Here is a 22,315-nt window from a genome sequence, read left to right on the forward strand (position 1 = left end):
TATAATAATGCCGTGAGTGATGATATATACAGATACTCAGGAGTCAAAAATTTACAAATATAGTAATAGTAATCAGGTGCGAAACCAACGAATACAAATAGGGTATAAATGAGGCAGGTAAGGGGGAGAGATAAAATGACAAGGAATTAACATGTGAGTTACCTGGGGGTAACTACGCTCCCTGCAGCTACTGTAGGAAATTTAAGGGCTTCCAAATGTTTAAGGTAGTGTTTCTTGAACACTGACGGTGATTTCCACCCTGTATACCTGGAAAGGTCCGTAAAATTCATGTGGTGAAAAAAGTTCACCGAAGTAGCAACCGCTCTGATATCATGTGCAAGAGGAAAAGAGTCAGGGCTAGCTTGTTTAATAAAATACAAAATTTGTTGCCTGATCCCTTTAATGGTAATGGTACCGCCTTGTTCTCTAACGAATAGAGGCCCCGAGGAGTTAGAGGAGGTCCGGGATAAATAAGACCTAAGAGTAGTAACAGGGCACAGAGACGGATCTTGCGTGAGGGGAACAATTTCCAGGAGGACCATCTGTTCTGAGGGTCTTCGTTCTTAGCTAAAAAGAATTTGTTAGGTGAAAGAAGGACCTCTCCCGAAGGAAGGAACTCAATATGACCCGGGTCTCTTGACAAAGCTGCCAGTTCAGAAATTCTTGCCCCGGAAGCCAAACTCACCAGGAAAAGTGTTTTCCTGAGAAGGGGAATGTAATCACAAGAACTGTTAATGGTATCAGAAGCCAATTTGAGTACATCATTAAGGAACCAGGTAACCGGGGTAGGACGGGTAACCGGTTTCAGTCTGGCACAGGCTTTCGGAATTGAAGCTAACAAAGAGTCGGTTAAGTCTATGTTAAAACCCACTAGGAAGATCTTTTTCAAGGCAGATTTAATAGTGGTGATAGTATTGGCTGCCAGACCTGATTCTAATAAAGTTCTAAAGAAAGTGACTGTAAGGTTCAAGTTCATACAGTGTACGTCTGAGTCTATCAAAAATTTAGCCAACTTTTTAACCGCAGAATCATATTGGCGGATGGTGGAATCCCGTTTATCTGATTCTAGGAACAGGGTGTTTTGAGGATCGATATTGGCACCATGCATGGCCGCAAACTTCATGAAGTCCATAAAGTTAGGGCGCTCTGAATGTTTGAGAAAGCGTACACAACGCGTGTTTGTACTATCTGAGACAGAACCGGATTGGGTATCGGGTGAGGATGTAGTCTCAACTCTCGCAGGAGAGGATACCAATTGCTCTTGGGCCAGTTGGGTGCGACCAAGGCTACTCGTCCCTTGAAGGATCTCAGTTTGTCTAGGACTTTCAGTAAAAGATTCACCGGGGGAAAGAGATAAATCCTTTCCCAGATGTCCCAATTCTGTGACATGGCGTCTGTGGCGTAAGCCTGAGGGTCTAGATTGGGAGCCACATATACTCTCAATTTGTGGTTGGACTCCGTGGCGAAGAGGTCCACTTGGAGACCCGGAACCCGAGAGAGAATCCACCGGAATGACTTTAGATCAAGTGACCATTCCGATTCTAGAGGGGAGGTCCGGGACAAGGCGTCTGCAACTACGTTCCGGACTCCCGCCAGGTGGACAGCTGAAAGATGCCAACGGTTCGAGGCTGCTAGGGAGAATATGGCTACTAGAACATGGTTCAGAGGCCCTGATTTTGATCCGCCTCTGTTGAGGCAGCGGACCACCACTTCGCTGTCGAGAACCAGACGAAGGTGTTGTCTCTTGGATGGAGCGAGACGTTTCAGGGTTAGAAGAACTGCCATGGCCTCCAGCACATTGATGTGGAATTGGCGGAATAAGGGAGACCAAAGACCTTGAACTTTCCTGAGCTGAGAATTGCCTCCCCAACCTGATAGGGATGCGTCCGTGTGAATGATTAACTTCGGAGGCGGAAATCGAAGGGGAACTGACTTTGACAGATTGTTGGCCCTTGTCCAAGGTAGAAGTCTTTCCCGGAGAATGGGAGGAAGGCGGACTTTCCTGTCCCGGAGCTTCCGGTTCGCCCTCGAACGCCAGACACGATTGATATCTTTCAATTTTGCTTTCAGAAGTAGATCCGTCACTGAAGCAAATTGAAGGGACCCTAGGATCCTCTCTTGGAGTCGTCTGGAACTTACTTTGTCTTTGAGAAAGCGTTTGGTGTTCATTGCAATCTCTAACCTCTTGGGTTTGGGAAGACACAGAGTGTGAGATATAAGATCCCATTGCAGGCCGAGCCATTGGAACTTTGATTTCGGAAGAAGACGGGACTTCTTGAAGTTGATCTGGAAGCCTAGAGATTGAAGGTATTGGATGACTCTGTGAGTGGCTTTTAGGCAATTTTGGGAGGTGTCTGACCAAATGAGCCAGTCGTCCAGATAGGCTACTACTTGAATCCCTTGATTTCTGAGTTCCTGAACAGCAACTTCTGCTAACTTTGTGAAGATCCTTGGGGCGATGTTGAGCCCGAAAGGCATCACCTTGAAGGAGTAATTTTTGTTTCCTAGGCGGAAGCCTAGATACGGACGGAAGTGTCTCGCTATTGGGACGTGATAATAGGCGTCTGTAAGATCGATAGAGGTGGTGACGGCCCCACGGGGAAGTAAGGTCCGCACCTGCGAGACGGTAAGCATTCGAAACTTGTCGCATTGAATGGACAAGTTGAGAAGGGATAGGTCTAGAATCACTCTTCTCTTGTCCGAATCCTTCTTCGGGACACTGAACAGCCGACCCTGAAACATCAGGTGTTTCATTTCTTGTATGGCGTTCTTTTGTAACAGGTCCTGGACAAATTCGACTAGGTCCGGAGTGGAATGCTGATGAAATCTGTTCGGTGGAGGAGGTCCTTGAATCCAACTCCACCCCAGTCCCTTGGAGATGATACTGAAAGCCCAGGGACTGAACCTCCATTTGTTGCGGAAGGCATAAAGCCTCCCCCCTACCCGCTGCACCTCAGTATTGGCTTGAGGAGTTGCCTCCACGTCTGCCTCAGAAGTTCTTTCCCTTGCGAAAGAATCTACCTCTACCTCTGTTCTGGTGTGAACCACGGTGGTAGCCTCTACCTCTGTTATAACCCTGGGAAGAGCCTTGAGCCTCATAAGATTGGTTAAAGGCTGGAGAGGTGGTGGAGGCACCGGGAAGCTGGCTCTTAGGGAGCAGAACGGTGACATAGTCGTCCGAGGAAGGAGCCTGAGAGGTGGAAGGCTGTGCAGGAACAGCAGGAGATGGAGGAAGAGGCTGCCGGAAAACGGACGAGCTACTCTGCTGTTGCCGGAACTGAGTGGAGGTATACGGGCGGAGCCTCTTCCTACCCCGGGCTTGGTAACTTGCGGGATCATATTTCCGCTTAGGAGTCAAACCCCAACGGGCTTTAAGGCTCTGATTAACTCTAGTAGCCTCTGCCAAGACTTCCTCCACAAGATCCTCAGGGAAAAGATTTGGACCCCAACAAGAGGACCGGATAAGTTTATTCGGCTCGTGCCTAATAGTCGCCTCAGCCAGGACGTGTTTGCGGCACCTACGTTTAGCAAGAGCAAAGTCATACAAGTCAAAATATAACGACTGCAAAGTAGCCTTATTGAGAGACTTAAAGATACTCTCAGTATCATAAGTTAAGGCTATCGACTCCGTAGACGTGGCCAAGTTCAAAGTTCGACCAACACGTAGGCGGGAATCATACTCCTGTTTAATAAGGGATTCCGGGAGACGGGGAAGCCGTTCACTAAACATTACTGACGCACAGTCCGCTGTTAGCTTGCCAGAAGTAAAGGTGGTATGGACATTGTCCCAACACTCAATACCTGAAGGAAGAAGGAGGGAGATCGGATCTACCTCTCGGATGGGAGGCAAGGGCTTCTCCTCCAGAGCATATTGAAAAGCAAGCTCTGCAATCTTATTGACGCATGGAGTCACGGTATCCTTGTCCATTAAGAACATTGTGAAAGAACTTTTATGAGGCGTCAACATGGTATTGGTGCAACCTATATCATTCAGAAACCTAGCCCAAACAGATTGGGCTTGTTCTTTTGGGAAAATGACGGTCTCTTTGGGGACCTTATCCAGCCGAACCAGAGCTTCCTCGGTAAGCCTGGCATAACCATGAAATGGAAATGCGAGACCTGGAGGAAAGAATTCAAAATCCTCTAGTGGACGGGTACCAAGACCTTCCAACGTTAACATCCCGTCTGAGAATGGGGAATGAAGAGCCATGCGCCAAGGGTTATTCTTGGTAAACGGCGGAAGCTTAGAGGCATCCGGGATGAGAGAGCTTTGAACTCGTTCCGGAGCACCATGCTCTAATGCCCCAAGTCTCTGACCAATGTTAGAGAACATCGTGTCCATCTTGGCCTGCATTTCCGACACAATCTTCGATTGCATCTCCGACACAATGCGAAGCATGGCTGATTCGGAAAGGCCCGGGTTAGGAGCAGAGGTGGCGGATTGTACTCCCGGGTCGTGAGACTTAGAGGAGGAGCCGGAAGCCTTAGATGACGGGTTTGTATTCGATTTGGAACTACGGGAAGCCTTGTGGGGCTTACGAGCTTTAGGCAAAGTTCTAGATATAGACTTATCTTTGGGGGGAACCGGGTGTGATCGGTGAGACGAATCGCGGTCCCCAGAAAAACCATGGAAAGAAGAGAGATCAGATGAAGAAGAAAGAGCGGGGCTGAGGATAGGAATCTCAGCGCCGGTAACACCTGCCTCACTTACCACCCTACCTGCATCTGGATCATCCAACAACATAGGTTCCACATCCAAATTCAAGGAGGCAACATTGTCTTCCAGATCTCCGGGGGCATCCAACGGATCTTGTTCCTGGTCAATGAATCCCGCAATAGTGGCATCAATGTCGGCAATGATGGGTGCCGCAACATGCCTAGCCACAGCGGCTGAAGACTTGGCATTAGGGTAGATCATACCACAGTAGTCTTCAGAAAGGACGTAAGGCTGTTTTGCTTTCACGTTTCTGGCAAATCCCCCAACCCACACTTTCAGTGTGGCCCGAGCCGCAGTCTTCTGCTCCGGGGATGCCTGAAATAATAGTGGGAATTACAAAAAGGAAGATTCCCGGAGGTCCTTCAAGACCATAGAAATCTTACTAAATAGTGTATGTATACCAAATAAAGGTAAATTAATTAGAAAGACAACATAGCCAACGGGACTCACCGAATCAGATCCAAGGGTGGTGATGAGGTCAAAACAGACCATACAATTATCTGGGTGCCAGACTACAATGTCTTCCAGCTGAACTCCGCAGAGGGCGTGAGACCTACACACAGTATGGCCACAAGGCTGGTGAAGAACAGCCGCACAGGCCGTCGTCTGACAATGCACCATCTATAAAAAGAATAGTATATGAGAAACTGTAATTCTCTTAAGTAGGGGCGGGTCCGGAGGACCCGGGACTAAACATAAGTCTAACTTAAGACTAGAGCTTAACTGTAATACTCTTAAGTAGGGGCGGGTCCGAAGGACCCGGGCCTAACATAATCTAACTTGAGACTAGAGTATAACTATCCATTCCGGTCGAGCCGGGATCATAAAGAAGGATGCAACAAAGAATTAAGACACATGGTGTCTGATTTCCCGGCGTGAGGTTAAGCCCCGGACCGGGAAGTAAAAGTACATCCATAAACTAATACATATAGGAACTCCGGGATAGTGATCTGTCATATATAATCATAGGAACTGTTATAAATTAAGAGGGGGGCGGAACCGTAGATAAGAACCACCAACAGAACCCGGAGGGTTTCGTATAACATAATAAAAGTGTGATAGGTGAATATAAAATAGGGTGCACCGGGATCCTACTCTGTTGACCGGTGGCCAACCCGTCTAGACAGAGACGAAACCACCGGGACACCCGGAGGACAAAGTCCATAAACACTGAACTACCCCCTCTAAAAGGAGGGAAGGCAACGGTCCCCTAGGGGAGGGGGGAGAGAAGCCTAGCCACCAACCTAGCGAGAGGGGGAGCTTGGGGGAGGATCACGTGATACGGAGCAGCAGGGCTACCAACTGACGATCCCCAAACACAACCAAAACAGATCATACGGAGTAATAAGCACAAATATTCATTATAAAAGTAATAGCGTTGAAAAATATATAAATATACACATAAAAAATTAGGGCAAGGCATGCGAAATAATGAATAAATCCCGAAGGACAACATCCTGATGGCTTAAATAATAAAAATTGCCGCCCAGTAACGAAGGTCGGCAAGCCATCTACGATACGTAATCTGATATCGGCCCTAAATATGAACCACAAGGGTTCTAAACGCTAAATAATGAATATCCACAATAAAACATATAAAAATTTAAACTAATAATAAAAATAATACACTTAGTAACACAGCGAGTGAAACTAAAAGCTCTCAAAACAGGAGTACCAACCGTAAACGGAATCGAGCAAGACCGAGATGAACGAAGAGAATAAACTCCTATAATTTAAATATTAAACGGTCTAGAATGCTCAAAACACAGCCAAACATAGCTTGGTACTTAACTTAGACGGTGTCTCCTGGGAAACCGATGTAGAAGCCATAATCCACGAAAAATAAGGCAAAAAATACGAGAGCACAAACAAGCGGGTTACCACACAGGCGTGCTAAAAAGGAGTTGGGTTCTGAGCGGATGCAGAGTTGGTGGTGCCGAGTGAGGTTGAACGGCTCTCCTCTATTGGGGTCTTTGTCGTGGATGAATCTAAATACAGTAGTGCGGGACCTCTGGATTATACGCCCAATTCTATACCGACACCAATAGGTGAGCGAGCTAGTTAACCTAGCACTCCTTTACATTTTTTCTCTGGTATATTTAGCAGTAAATTACCTAAGAATAAGTGCTAATAGGAGCTTATTCACTGGCCGGCACAGGTTCAAGCCCAGAAAAAGAATTTTAAGTAATTTTTATTTTTCCTAACATACTTACCGAGAACTACTTTCGGGTAATGGCCCTCCCTAACTTCCCCGAGTGCCTTTCTGCCCTTGCAGGGACTTGTTGCAACATCCGAGGAACTTACTGACTAACGGGACCCAAGCTGACGCCGACCTAGCTCAGGTCTACCCTCGGGGCACGTTCTTTTTACCGGGTTAGTCCTCCATAGAAAACGGACGTAGGGTATACTACACAAAACTCTGGTCGGTTGAGAGGAGATTACAGGTAACTCCTAAGAAAGTAGTTCTCGGGAAGTATGTTAGGAAAAATAAAAATTACTTAAAATTTTTGATGTTTTCAGGTGTATGAGGACAGAGGAGAATCTGTAAGAATAGGCCAGACTAATCGGTGCATGTGCAGGCAAAGACAAAGTGGGCGGTAACCGTCTGTAAGTGGATATGCATGACCAACTCCCATTGGAATGATGACAATGACAGGGCAGTATTCACCCAGATACAGAGACAGTTATTTGCAACCGATTGCTCACTTGACAGCAGACAACTTTGAATGATTACTGGTTAAGCAACCGCTCGTCTCCTCAGGCATCCTGTGAGAAGGAACCTTTCCCTTTAGAGTTGAATATTCCTTCCTCCTCTCAGTTGAATCCTCCAACCTGTGGGGTTGGTCAACATAGAGTACACAGTACCTGGACACTACTGGCTGGGTAGCTGGCTGACTGGGTATCCCAGAGTCTTTCCCGGTTTCTGATGACTTGGAAGGGAAGACTAGTTTCTCCTGAAAGAGTTCATGCTACAAGTGGTCATCCACAGCCCAAACGATCTGACAGGCTGTCAGACCGAGAGACTTCTTGATCACTCTGGATCTCAAAGATGCGTACTTCCAGAACCCCATTCATTCTGCCGCAATGAACAACCTAAGGTTCTCCCTCAACAACAAATTTCTGTACTGTATACCAGTTCAAAGTTCTGTGTTTTGACCTGTCCACAGCACCACAAGTTTTCTCTTGAGTGGTTGCCCTAGTATCAACGTGGGAACACAAGAATGCCATATACCTTCTTCGCACCTGGACGATGGCTGATTCTTCTATCGAGACAGACTCAATGAGTTTACCAAGATTTGAGGATCATGGTAAATCTCAGAAAATCCTCGCTGCAGCCAACTTAGAATCTGGTATACCTATGGAGATTTTTAAATGAACAGCCGGACTCTTTTTCTTGAACGAGACAAACTGCCAGCACATAATTGGCAGAAACTCTTGGGGCATCTCGCCTCCCTGGTGGCCGGCACGAAGAGTTTCTGGATCTTTTACTACTTGTCCCTAGTAGGACAAGTAGTAGTCAGTGGAGGGCAGATGTTTCCCGGCTGTAAGTCTGGTATCAGAGGCAAAGGACTGGCCTTTCACCTTTTGTTCTCCCTTCTTTGGGCTTGAGCAAACCGAGGAACTCTACAAGCTGACCTCCTCTGATTGTAGGTGGGTATCATCGTCCCTTGTATATCCTAATGTATGCAAAAGTCGGGTAACATCCAGATAAGAAAAACATAGCCAAGTGAAGTCTTTGCTTAGATATCACACCTTCGCACAATTGCTCAGTCTGTTATCTCACACAGACACACACACATACACACAGAGAGAGAGAGAGAGAGAGAGAGAGAGAGAGAGAGAGAGAGAGAGAGAGAGAGAGAGAGAGAGAGAGAGAGAGACACACACTCTCTCTCTCTCTCTCTCTCTCTCTCTCTCTCTCTCTCTCTCTCTCTCTCTCTCTCTCTCTCTCTCTCATTGGACTTTGGAGTGCTCCACACATCTTGAGAGCTGATAATGTTTTGTTAATCTCTATCTTGAAACATACCATACCATCAAAGTCCAACTTGACAGGCGTTTGAGTCTAAAAGTGATAGTCCTTCAAAGGCGAAGGTGTTGTGAGCTGAATCAGTGATTACATTGTATGGTAACTGAACCCGTGATTACAGTACTTCGTGTAGTACAGTATAAGGTAATAATATCAATTCTTTCATATGTTTTTTTCTTTTTTCTTGCTTTGTTGAATATATCACTTGATGATTACTGTTTATGGTGTGCCTTTTATGTGGCACTACAGGCAGTATCTAAGGGTCACTGCCATGTACCTTGATCCTTTGAGAATCCTGGGCTTTGGCAAAGTGTTTCCGTGGCAGATCGCGCACAATTTTTTGTTATCCACTTATGAGCTTAACAAAGATCATTTATTGAGAAGTTAAGTTCCTTGTTTGGATATGGATGGTGTCATGACGGTGAATACCTGTAATTTATGGTACTTGTAGTATTATTGTAATCTACAGTATACTTTATTAGAATAGATAAAACTGCCATATATGATAAGAATAATAACTTGAAGTCAGTCAAAACATTGCACAATGTATAATTTTTTTCCCTAACTTTTCTTTAATATTACTGGTAAAACAAATGGGATATTGGAGCAGTGTTTTGTAAACCATACAAAATTAATATTTCATTTCTAGTGATATAAAGTATTAATTTTTTTTTAAATGCTGTTCCCTGTATATGCTGTGTAGCCTTAGCAATTCTAGCATTGGTACATACAGTACCATATAACTTTTAGTATTTTTACCAGCTTCAATTACTGTATCTCTAAGAGCTTTACGCTAGGGAACTTACAAAGATAGGAACCTTTGTGGAGAAAACTTGGAATGACTATAAAATGAATTAAAGATCAATCACCATTAGAGTGATTAGTATGTAAAAATAGGTGAATGAATTCTTTATACATTAATGAGCTAGCTTACTACTGTACTGTAGTAGTCCCTCTTTATGACAGAATGCCTTGATGTAGTCATTTGGCTTCAACATGGAATATCAATTCCATGTTGAAGCCTAGTGATGGGCAAGAGGGCTCTCGAACTGGGGAATAATTTTTTCCATTTAGTTTGACGAATTTTCTCTCTTTTTATGTTACTCAATATTGCTCCAACATTCTTCATATTTTATCAACTGTCTCCATCCTTGCTATCAAAACTCTCTTCCCCTTATAACTGTCTAGATTTTTGGGAGGGAATGCCAATGTGGGAGTTTTGGTGGTCGTGCCAACTACTCAATAATGTTTGGACCATAGGATTGTCGGTATTCCCACATTGGCATGCGGAACTATTTTCCTGCTGAAATTTGGCCCTCAGATTCCAGGGATAGGCTGGTTTCATAGAGATTGGACTCTCTGCTTACTGTCTGGTTTTCCTGCCACTATAATAAAAGTAGAGATAATTGTATTCTTGAAATGCTCTCAGTCCCATCAAGTGAGTTAGGCTTACATTTAATCCACTCTAATCATAATGGTCCCATTCCTTCGGGGTAGGGTAGGCTTGGACATAAAAGAGTCAGCTCTTGCACATGTCATTGGTGGAGGAATTGATTCCATGAATGGTTAATAGCAATATTGTCCTTCTCTTAAACTTATTTTTTTTATAATTTTTTTTTTAATTTTTTTTTATTATTACCTCTTCTCTCCAAAAGAAAATATTGAGTAAAATTGATTTGTTCCCACACTAACAAACCTTACATTATTTATGTTGATATTCTTTTGGTGGAGCTGGCAGGTAGCCATTAGACTAAAAGTGCTAAATGGCAATCCTACCTAAATATTGTAGGGGGTGCCACTTATATCTACTCACACATTGGTGAACTACATCACTTTTTTCTTTAGGCTTGTAGAGAGCGGACGTCTCCTCTCTCTCTTCCTTAAGGGTTAGCCATTAACACTGCTTATATTTATTGCCTTTTCTCTTTCAGGTGTGACTGCGCTTCTTCTTTGACGCTCCCATGCATACCTGCCCATTGTGGCACCTTCATGTCGTCGGTTGAGAAAGACCCTAACTCCATGTGTCCAACCTGTCGGGGCCACCGCTGTGAGCAGGGCTTACCCTGTGGTGAGTGTAAATGGTGGCCTGCCTCCCAATGGGAGAAATTTGGGCATTGTAGGAAGAAGGCCGCTAAGCGTGATGTTTCTCCCCCAGGGGTGAAGAGACTGCGAGATTCTTCACGCACCGCTAAATCTCTTCATGAAGTTTCTCTTCATTTGTCTTCCACCGGGGGACCATTGAGTAGGAGCTCAGACCGTATAACATGGCAACTTAGGGATACTGGTCGCCGGTTGCTTCCCCTATTGGATCACCTCCTCCAGCTGCCGGGAAATCATTTTCCCTTGCAGATGTGTTGCAGGCGTGGCTGTTTCTTGAAGGAAGCACTGCTACAACTCCTTCAGTATGGTGCAAGGAAGGACCCTACGCCAGAACCTTCAACATACTTTGCTCTGGACATGTATGAGATCCAACATTCGCCCTCTCCCGGCCCTTCCACACGTGGACGAGGTGATTGCTCACGTTCGCCCCTCCAACAGCTTCCTGCCTGTGACGAGCCTGCTTGGCATCCTGGAACATCGTCGTCTTCTAACCTGCAGCCATTTGTGTCTCCCCTTCAGGAGTGATCCCAGCTCGTGTACTAACCTCCTGCCTGCTGCAGGCACCGATGATCTTCAAGCGGCCAGCGTTCCATCCGCTAGCCGATAGTAAGGGCGAGACACTCCATCTTCTCGTCCTTCGGGATAATCTTTTTCAGGTTGCCGTTCACGACGATCCGAAGATCATCCGAGATATCCCAGGTCATCACGATGTCGGCACTCTCCCTCGCAAAGGAGTTCTAACTCTAGAGCTTCATGCTCATGAGTCCGCCGGTTATCATGGTCTTGGCACTTCTTCTAAAAGGCGTTTTGTCTCCCGAGTTGAAAGCTCACAATTTTGAGCTAAGTACTCACGATCTCTAGGTCTAGATCTGGACGCTCATGTTCCTGCTCTTCATTTCGATCACGAGGGTGACTCTCATGTTCACAAGGGCAACGCTCGCACTCATGCCGTCCACGATTGCAAGCAAGGCACTCAAGACATTCTTACCGTTCATGATGGGGCACTCACAATCTTGAACAGAACAGTCACAATTGCAAATCGTGCGTGCACGATTAAGGCCTGATCATTCCTCTTCACAAGAAAAAGGTAGGATTCGCGGTCAACTTCCACGAGGCACTCTACAGCTCCAACCACTCTTCAACGACCTTCGACCAGACATGGACATCTGGACGAACAATTCTCAGAAAGGGGTGCTTTAGCTAAGCACTCGCCTATGTGACACTATGCAATTCATTCCACTGCAGTGAGACGCTCCCCAATGCTACGGGAGACGCTCCCCAATGCTACGGGTTGCCCCTGTACTGAGGCCCTCATCTTTGCCGTTAGCTAGCGTGAGTGGTTCTCCAGCGTCACAGAAGCCCGTAGGGTCTCCCCCTTCTCGATTGGCACCAGTCGCTCGTGAATCACGCCTGTTAACTCATGAATCTCGTGATTTCACATGTAAATCTGCAGTTATCGCGAGCGTTTCACAAGTAGGGGTACTGGAATCACGAACGATTGCAGTCCCAACACTTCCACCACCACCTTCGGCAGAGACTTCCTCTAGCAGTAGGTCAATTCCCTTCCCTGAAGGATTCAAGGAACTGCCAAACAAATTAACGAATGTTCTGATCATACCCGATCAACCTTTTCGTCCATCGAAAGAGGACCTCTTATTGCCTCAGAGACTGTCTCCAAGGTTGTCTCAGGCACCCTCACACCTTCCCATCAAAAGGTGTTCTCTTCCCCCCCGGACTCCCAAAGGAAACCCCGGACTTTGTAAGAGATGAGGAGCATCCCTATTGGTTTGATATGCTGGTATTTACCCTCCAAAAGTCCTTAGGTGTGGCCCCTCCACCTCCGCAGCCTCGACTTGGCCCAAGTCAGGGCTACTCAAATTCCTTTGGAGAGTTCAGAGTCGGGTTCGTCTGGATCCTAGGAGGAGATCCGCTTAGGGTAGTATTTCCTCTAAAGCCCAGCGGTCCTCTCCAACCAGACCCAGTGCTGAGTAAAGGTTGCACTCTGCCATAGAGCAATCTGTAGATCGTCTTTCCCTAACTCTGGTTGAGGGTAGGGACGCTCTAACAACGAGACAGAAGAGGAGGATGAGACGTAACACTCCACCTCATGCAGATCTCTTTCAACCCCGAACGAGTAGGGATCTTGGCTCGCCCAGGAAAATCTCTATCCATCCCTTCCAGCCTCAACAGATTGAGGTGGTTCCCCTGGACCAATGTCCAGTTTTCAAACCACCGGTAGAGGAGGAATCCCATATCCCTGAATACAGCACTGCCATAATCAAAGGGACTGACAGCAGCTAGGAGGAAAGCTCTCTCTCAGGGAGTAGGAACTTCTAGTCCCTAAGAGCAGGTTCTTCATCAAGATCGCTTCCACTTACTTTCATTCTTCAAAGAAAGTACAGTACTGTACTATGAGATCAATAACGAACCCTACTCAACCCTGACTCTTGACCCCTCAGTAAAATCTCTCACTAGGGGCCTTCCGACTCAGACTCTCTTTTCTCTGAGAGCTTTCCTTTTGGCAGCTGAGCTCCTCAACATAGAACGAGACGGGAAGTACGCCAGCAGGCTTCTTCATGGTTGGGGCCTTTAGGCTGTATTGTACGCTTTGAAGATCTGTCTGAGGAAGTCTTTGGAGTCTTCCCTTTTGTCAGGTACCCGTACACTGGAGTTCCTGTCGCACCACGCAGTCAACTTGCGAGCGAATGCCATCCTTAAGCTTCATGATACCACGATCAGGAGATTCCACTAGCAGTTGCCGAAGACGCCTAAGGAACTCAACTCTAGAGGGATCCTCACTCTTTGTTCTAGGAGAGATAGAGGGGGAAGATGATAGGTGAAAAAATCCTATGAGGATTCTCTCCTCTACAGGGCCATGATTTCCTGGTCCTATGGAAGGACTTCTCAACCTTCCAGAAATCAACCTAGCACCTCTAACCCCTCGACTTCTTGGTCCTCTGGGCCCTCTAAGGTGTCCAAATGTCCCTTTTAGGCCTGAGATCAGAAAGGGAATAGGTCCTTCAGAGAAAAGGAGAAGGTACTGTAGAGGGAGTTGCCGAGGTGGCCGCTCCTGGCAGGGAGGGCAATCCTCATCACCGACCACCCATGAGAGGATGCCTATAATGCCTCTGGCAGAGGTGGCAGCAGGATGGGGTGGATCCCTAGACGATCGAGTGATCAGCGTAGGGTATCGTGTCTCGTTCATTCAATGTCTGCCTCCTCTGACTCGGGATCCAATTCCGTTAAGCTTCTATATGAAGGAATCCATAAAGGAGCTGTCCCTCAGGGCTGAAGTCTAGACCATGCTGCAGAAGGGCACTCTCCAGGAGGTCATTGATGGGTCTACAGGCTTCTAAAGTTTACTTAGTTGTGAAAAAGGGGTCTGGAGGCTGGAGACCAGTCATAGATATCTCACTCCTGAACAAGTTTGCTCAACAAACTGTTCAAGTATTACAAGTGGGCGTGTGAAAGCGTCAGACCACTTTCACCACCCATTATCTTCAAGACGTGACTCAAAGGAGATTAGATACTTTTACTATCGGTCCTGTGGTGGCTGCACAACAGGTGGTTTAGATAATATCTCTGTCTCCTTGTTGGACAAGTAGCAGATGGTTAAGGGCATTGGTGACCCTGGTTAAGTCTGGGATGAATGAGACTATGTCTGGCCTTTCCTCTCTCCATCTTCCCCTCCCTTGGGATACAGCGCCTTGAGTCCCTCTGCAAGCTGGCTTCAACCTCTGCAGGTAATAACCACTTCCATTGTGTAACCTAGTATAGTTTTATAATTACAGTACTATAATTGTACATGTCCCCAATGCTTCCCGCTAGGTAGGCATTGGGAAACGTCTATTTATTCATGTAAAATTCATATTTAGACTGAACACTTTTACATAAACGTTCATATGCTATCTCTCACAAATACTTTTGTGTTGCTGAGGCCGCTATCATTCTCTCTTTGCATTGATAAGCATGGTAGCTAGGTTCCCCTCGATTACAGTCTAATACTATACCAGGCAAACCGAGGTCAATGACTAAGCCAGATGTCTGACTTATCACCTGCCTAAGGGCGAGTCATCCACATAAATAACGTAAGGTTTGTTAGTGTGGGAACAAATGACAAATTTGGAGATAGTTTGTATTTTTCCATAACCAATACAAACCTGGAGTTATTTATATGAATTGCCCCCACCATCACCTGTTCCCTGATAAGTCCTGCCTGCAATAAAAAAAGTGACGTAGTTCACCGATGTATAAGTAGATATAGATGGCGGTGTACCTCCTAGCCACCCCCTACCTACCCACTACAGTGGTTAGGTAGGGCTGCCACCTCGCACTTGTCTAATGGCTACCTTCTAGCTCCACCGAAAGTATATCCACATACATAATGTAAGGGTTTTATTAGTTAAGGAAAAATACAAATTATCTCTGAATTTGTCATGTATCCTCTACCCTGGGATCGAATGGCGAAGCCCAGATATCGTTGACGACCTCTGCTTGTTCAAATACGGAAAACTCTGTTGGTGACCTTGGCAGTAAAAAAGGATTACTCCCCCCTTACTTCTCTGGATTTGGTTAATGCTGATACCCCTGTGCCCCTAGATGATTCATTAACACTGGTAGAATACCTGTCTTGTAATAAGGACAATGGTAACACTTAATTTTTCAATATTAATCTTACCCGATAATCATGTAGCTGTCAACTCTGTTGCCGACAGAAATCTACGGTATGGATACGCCAGCGATCGCTATACAGGTGGGGGTGAACACAACAGCACCATCTGTGGTCAGGTACTCCAGTACTTCTTGTCAACACCACCTCAATTTTTCCTCTGTCGTGCCTCCGGCTAGACCTACATGGATACGCTGTTGATTCTGGAGTTATTGCTCACGATTTGGTGATGTATTTGCTCTAGAGTTTAGCCTTCGCTATTCAGGAAGCTTTATCATTAGCTTAGCAAGTTTTTTTTTTTTTTTTGATTTAATTTGGTGACGAAGAGAGTATGAACTCTCTTTCACTTTTAATGGCCGACCCTTCCCTTAGACGGAAGTGTTGGTGTCGAAGAGAGTATACTGTAGACTCTCTTTCTTAATTTTGCTTAACAAAAGTTATAGATTTATTTTATATCTCTCCGCCTTTTATAGGCCTCTTCGATTAACTTCCTTTTATTATAAACTTATTAAAATTAATTTTTATATTTGTTTATATTCGACCTTTCCTAATAGTAGGCGGTCTTTTCTTGGAACCGAAGTTAATTAACATTGAGCCCGTCATTTCGTTTTTACCTGTTAACATATTATGCTATTTTAATGTTTTTGAAAGAATTTCTTTGATAGTCTCGTACTGTTTTCAAAGTTGAACTAACGTTTTGTTTTGTCTCTGCAGTTGTTGACGTTCAGAACGTTCAACTTGCGCTCTATCGTTACGATAGAGAGAGAGTATTCACGGTGTCACGTTGCAGTAAGAGTAAACCGATTCTAGCGTTTTGTTCATTCTTTCTTAGCTTAAATGGTTTTAATTCTAATAAAGGAACTTTTTATTTGGGAAATCTTTCAGTTTTTTTCCCTTAACAATAATATGTTTTAACGATATATATAATTGGGCTCATCTCTCAGGTTCTAAGTCAAGAGAGAGAGAGAGAGAGATAGAGACGGAGGGAGTGAGAGGAGGATAAACGTTTCGTTCAAGCGGGTAACGTTGTTATCGTTTTTGCTCTTCTCCCTAGTCTCTTTAGGGGAAGAAGGTAAACGTTTCTAGAGTTTTATTCTTGTTCCCAGGCTTTATGCGGTGAGAGATTTTAAACGTAGTTTATTTGATCTAGTTTAGTCTCTTTTCCAGCCACTGAATTATTTATCTTTCATTATGTTTTTCTGTTACATTGTAATACTGTTTTCGCAATTACTAACTTTTAATGAAGGATAGAATTGCGTGTTTCAGGTACAAACCACTTAAAGTTTCGAGTTCAGTGAAATAAGTGCAAACAGAAAATCAAAAGTGATAAAGTGATAAGCGCAAAGTGTTACAGTGTTGCGTTCGAGGGTTCGTCTGTTCGTGCCAGTTGTTCGCCTAGTCTGGGACCTCTTACAAGCTCCCAAGCCAGGGGAGAAGTAACGTCGAAGGACTTATGGGTTCATCAGGCCTTGATCAACGAACAGACGTTTCCCTCCGTGGTTTCGGGTGTAACCAACTCACGTAGCCGACGTGTTCACCCCACCCACACAAAGACGAGAGAGCCCATTTATTCCTCGTCTGCGGAAGAGGTTTCTCGCAGAAACCATGGACCAAATCTTGCAGCTTTTAAGTGCAAGTCGGTCCCTTCCGCGCAAGTCCAACTCCTAGGTGGAGCCATTAGCACTGGGTCAGTTCGGACTTGCTGCAGTACGACAACTGCACACCTCCCAGAGAGGCAAGGTGGTACCGCAACAGGCAGTAACTCCGTCTGTTGCCGCACCAGCTGTTTTAGACCCTCAGTCTCAACGGACAGTAGCTCCGTTTGTTGTTGTCTTTCTTAGACTCTAGTGGTCTATGCTGCAGACAATGCAGTCTCAGCTTGCGGTGTTGATGCAGGAGTTTCAGGCAGAGAAGGTTAACACACCTCCTCCTGCGAGCGCTCCTCCACCTCTGCGCAGTCCACCCTGCCAGACGTATGATGTTGAGGCTCCTCCTGCCTCCATGCGTGAGCTGTCGCATTGGGAGTTGCCAGGTACCAGCGCTATGCAGCAACCTCCACTTTCCTTGAGGCAGGAGCCTCTTGCTATGCGGCAACCTCCTCTACCCTTGAGGCAGGAGCCTCAACTCTTGAGGCAAGAGCCTCAACTCTTGAGGCAAGAACCTCAACTCTTGAGGCAAGAGCCTCAACTCTTGAGGCAAGAACCTCAACTCTTGAGGCAAGAGCCTCAACTCTTGAGGCAAGAACCTCAACTCTTGAGGCAAGAACCTCAACTCTTGAGGCAAGAGCCTCAACTCTTGAGGCAAGAACCTCAACTCTTGAGGCAGGAGCCTCAACTCTTGAGGCAAGAACCTCAACTCTTGAGGCAAGAACCTCAACTCTTGAGGCAAGAGCCTCAACTCTTGAGGCAAGAGCCTCAACTCACCTCCTCTTCCCTTGAGGCAGGAGCCTCATGCGTTGCGGCAACCTCCTCAACCCTTGAGGCAGGAGCCTCAACTCTTGAGGCAAGAGCCTCAACTCTTGAGGCAAGAACCTCAACTCTTGAGGCAAGAGCCTCAACTCTTGAGGCAAGAACCTCAACTCTTGAGGCAAGAGCCTCAACTCTTGAGGCAAGAGCCTCAACTCTTGAGGCAAGAGCCTCAACTCTTGAGGCAAGAACCTCAACTCTTGAGGCAAGAGCCTCAACTCACCTTCTCTTCCCTTGAGGCAGGAGCCTCATGCGTTGCGGCAACCTCCTCCATCCTTGAGGCAGCAGCCTCATGCGTTGCAGCAACCTCCACCGTCCTTGAGGCAGCAGCCTCAGGCTATGCGGCATCCTCCTCAACCCATGAGGCAGGAGCCTCATGCTATGCGGCATCCTCCTCAACCCATGAGGCAGGGACCTCATGCTATGAGGAGCCTCATGCTATGCGGCATCCTCCTCAAACCATGAGGCAGGAGCCTCATGCTATGCGGCAACCTCCTCTACCCATGAGGCAGGAGCCTCATGCTATGCGGCATCCTCCTCAACCCATGAGGCAGGAGCCTCATGCTATGCGGCATCCTCCTCAACCCATGCATGAGCCTCATCCCATGCAGCATGAGCCTCATACCATGCAGCATGAGCCTCATCCCATGCAGCATGAGCCTCTTCCCATGCAGCATAAGCCGCACGCCATGCAACATGCTCTGCTTACCTTACAGCATGCTCTACATACAGCATGCTCTGCATACCTTACCGCATGCTCCTCAGTCACACATCTTTGGTTGTTGCCAACTCACTAGACTGTCAAGCAGTTTCATAACGTTGCCTTCTAGTCTGCTGCTTTTGCACCAGTGAAACCCTCACTGAGAGAACTTAGCTTTTCTCGGATATGGTTCCTGTAGATGAGAAAGTGCTATTCTCCCTCCTTCTGATATTCCCTTGAGGACTCTGTCATTTGGAGAGGAGCCTTTAGCTGCTTAGCCTCCTATGGACTTTTATTTAAGCATAACATGCTTCCAGGGAGGGTAATGGTTCCACTTCAGTCGCTAACCCCGTCTGTTACCACACCTGTTCCCATAGACCTTGAGCTTTGTTGCAAGACATGCAGTCCAAGCTTAGTCCTTGTTAGAGGATTTTTTTGTTTACGGAGTCAGTGTGTCACTGGGAAGACGTTCAACAACCAGCAGAAGTGACTTGTTGTGACGCAGTGCGGCAACCTCAGCAACCCGATAAGGAGTTGTCTGTACGACCCAGACAGTCTAGACAGCTTCGGGTTGTCGCTGTACTTCCTCGCTTCCCCATGGTTGACAGTTCACAGACTGTGCAGCAGTACCATGATCTTGTGTCCGGCTCCGTCAGACGACTAGCTTTTAAGAGCTCCCACAAGTCGTCGCTGTCTGGAGATTCTCAGATGGACTATGGATCTGACCAAGGAACTGGGCCTCCTGGTCAATTTTGAGGAGTCCCAGCTCGTCCCATCCCAGACCATTGTCTACCTGGGTATGGATCTTCAGAGTCGAGCTTTTCGGGCTTTTCCGTCGGCCCCAAGGATCTATTAAGCCCTAGAATGCATCCAGAGCATGCTGAGAAGGAACCGATGCTCAGTCAGGTAGTGGATGAGTCTAACAGGGACACTTTCATCGCTGGCCCTGTTCATCGAGTTAGGGAGACGCCACCTCCTCCCCCTTCAGTATCATCTAGCGGCTCACTGGATAAAGGACATGACGCTAGAGACGGTCTCAGTTCCTGTTTCCGAAGAGAGGAGGTCTACTCTCACGTGGTGAAAGAACAGCTTTCTTCTCAAGGAAGTCTACCTTTGGCTGTTCAGAAACCCGACCGCCGTCTCTTACCTGACGCATCAGACACAGGCTGGGGTGCGACTTTGGACGGACAGGAATGCTCGGGAACATGGAATCAGGAGCTAAGGACACTTCACATCTATTGCAAGGAGCTGTTGGCGGTTCATCTGGCCTTGATAAACTTCAAGTCCCTCCAGCTTAACAAGGTGGTGGAGGTGGACTCTGACAACACCACAGCCTTGGCTTACATCTCCAAGTAGGGAGGGACTCATTCGTGGAAGTTGTTCTAGATCGCAAGGGACCTCCTCATCTGGTCAAAAGATCGAAAGCTCACGCTGGTAACGAGGTTCATTCAGGGCGATATGAATGTCATGGCAGATCGCCTTAGCCGGAAGGGTCAGGTCATCCCCACAGAGTGGACCCTTCACAAGAATGTTTGCAGCAGACTTTGGGCCCTGTGGGGTCAGCCAACCATAGATCTGTTCGCTACCTCGATAACCTAGAGGCTCCCGTTGTATTGTTCTCCGATTCCAGACCCAGCAGCAGTTCACGTGGATGCTTTTCTGCTGGATTGGTCCCATCTCGACCTGTATGCATTCCCGCCGTTCAAGATTGTCAACAGGGTACTTCAGAAGTTCGCCTCTCGCAAAGGGACACAGCTGACGTTGGTTGGCTCCGCTCTGGCCCGCGAGAGAATGGTTCATAGAGGTACTGCAATGGCTGGTCGACATTCCCAGGACTCTTCCTCTAGGAGTGGACCTTCTACGTCTACCTCACGTAAAGAAGGTACACCCAAACCTCCACGCTCTTCGTCTGACTGCCTTCAGACTTTCGAAAGACTCTCAAGGGCTAGGGGCTTTTCGAAGGAGGCAGCCAGAGCGATTGCCAGAGCAAGGAGGACATCCACTCTCAGAGTCTATCAGTCTAAAGGGGAAGTCTTCCGAAACTGGTACAAGGCCAATGCAGTTTCCTCAACCAGTACCACTGTAACCCAGATTGCTGACTTCCTGTTACATCTAAGGAACGTAAGATCCCTTTCAGCTCCTACGATTAAGGGTTACAGAAGTATGTTGGCAGCGGTTTTCCGCCACACAGGCTTGGATCTTTCCACCAACAAAGATCTACAGGACCTCCTTAGGTCTTTTGAGACCTCAAAGGAACGTCGGTTGTCCACTCCAGGCTGGAATCTAGACGTGGTCCTAAGGTTCCTTATGTCATCAAGATTTGAACCTCTCCAATCAGCCTCTTTTAAGGACCTCACATTAAAAACTCTTTTCCTCGTGTGCTTGACAACAGCTAAAAGAGTAAGTGAGATCCACGCCTTCAGCAGGAACATAGTTTTCACATCTGAAACGGCTACATGTTCCTTGCAGCTCGGTTTTTTGCTAAACGAGCTTCCTTCACGTCCTTGGCCTAAGTCGTTCGAGATCCCAAGCCTGTCCAACTTGGTGGGGGACGAACTGGAGAGAGTACTTTGCCCAGCTAGAGCTCTTAGGTACTATCTAAAAAGGTCATAACCTTTACGAGGACAATCAGAAGCCTTATGGTGTGATATCAAGAAGCCTTCTCTTCCAAGGTCTAAGAACTCAGTTTCTTACCTATTCAGGCTCCTGATTAGGGAAGCACATTCTCATCTGAAGGAAGAAGACCTTGCTTTGCTGAAGGTAAGGACACATGAAGTGAGAGCTGGGGCTACTTCAGTGGCCTTCAAACAGAACCGTTCTCTGCAGAGTGTTATGGATGCAACCTATTGGAGAAGCAAGTCAGTGTTCGCATCATTCTATCTCAAAGATGTCCAGTCTCTTTACGAGAACTGCTACACCCTGGGACCATTCGTAGCAACGAATGCAGTAGTAGGCGGGGGCTCAGCCACTACATTCCCATAATCCCATAACCCTTTTAACCTTTCTCTTGAATACTTTTTATGGGTTGTACGGTCGGCTAAGAAGCCTTCCACATCCTTGTTGATTTGGCGGGTGGTCAATTCTTTCTTGAGAAGTGCCGAGGTTAAAGGTTGTGATGAGGTCCTTTAGTATGGGTTGCAGCCCTTTATACTTCAGCACCTAAGAGTCGTTCAGCATCCTAAGAGGACCGCTACGCTCAGTAAGGAAGACGTACTTAATAAAGGCAGAGTAATGGTTCAAGTCGTCTTCCTTACCAGGTACTTATTTATTTTATGTTATTTTTGAATAACTAATAAAATAAAATACGGGATACTTAGCTTCTTTGTTAACATGTATGCTGGTCTCCACCCACCACCCTGGGTGTGAATCAGCTACATGATTATCGGGTAAGATTAATATTGAAAAATGTTATTTTCATTAGTAAAATAAATTTTTGAATATACTTACCCGATAATCATGATTTAATTGACCCACCCTTCCTCCCCATAGAGAACCAGTGGACCGAGGAAAAAATTGAGGTGGTGTTGACAAGAAGTACTGGAGTACCTGACCACAGATGGCGCTGTTGTGTTCACCCCCACCTGTATAGCGATCGCTGGCGTATCCCGACCGTAGATTTCTGTCGGCAACAGAGTTG

General features: G+C 46.5%; 1 protein-coding gene across 3 annotated transcripts in view; it reads left to right on the plus strand.

Annotated features, from left to right (window-relative positions):
- The window catches only part of LOC137642537 (1-acyl-sn-glycerol-3-phosphate acyltransferase delta-like), a 171,490-nt gene that overhangs the window by 30,058 nt on the left and 119,117 nt on the right, over positions 1 to 22,315 (plus strand). Inside the window, exon 1 of one of the 3 annotated variants that reach the window (XM_068375174.1) lies at positions 8,732 to 8,888. The exons of the other annotated variants lie outside the window; for them this stretch is intronic. The gene's annotated coding sequence lies outside the window, so the exon portion shown is untranslated. Of the gene's footprint in view, positions 1 to 8,731; positions 8,889 to 22,315 lie in introns of those variants that run through there. 3 annotated transcript variants of the gene reach the window in all.

Source organism: Palaemon carinicauda, chromosome 6 (assembly GCF_036898095.1).
Source record: "Palaemon carinicauda isolate YSFRI2023 chromosome 6, ASM3689809v2, whole genome shotgun sequence".
Classification (NCBI taxonomy): domain Eukaryota; kingdom Metazoa; phylum Arthropoda; class Malacostraca; order Decapoda; family Palaemonidae; genus Palaemon; species Palaemon carinicauda.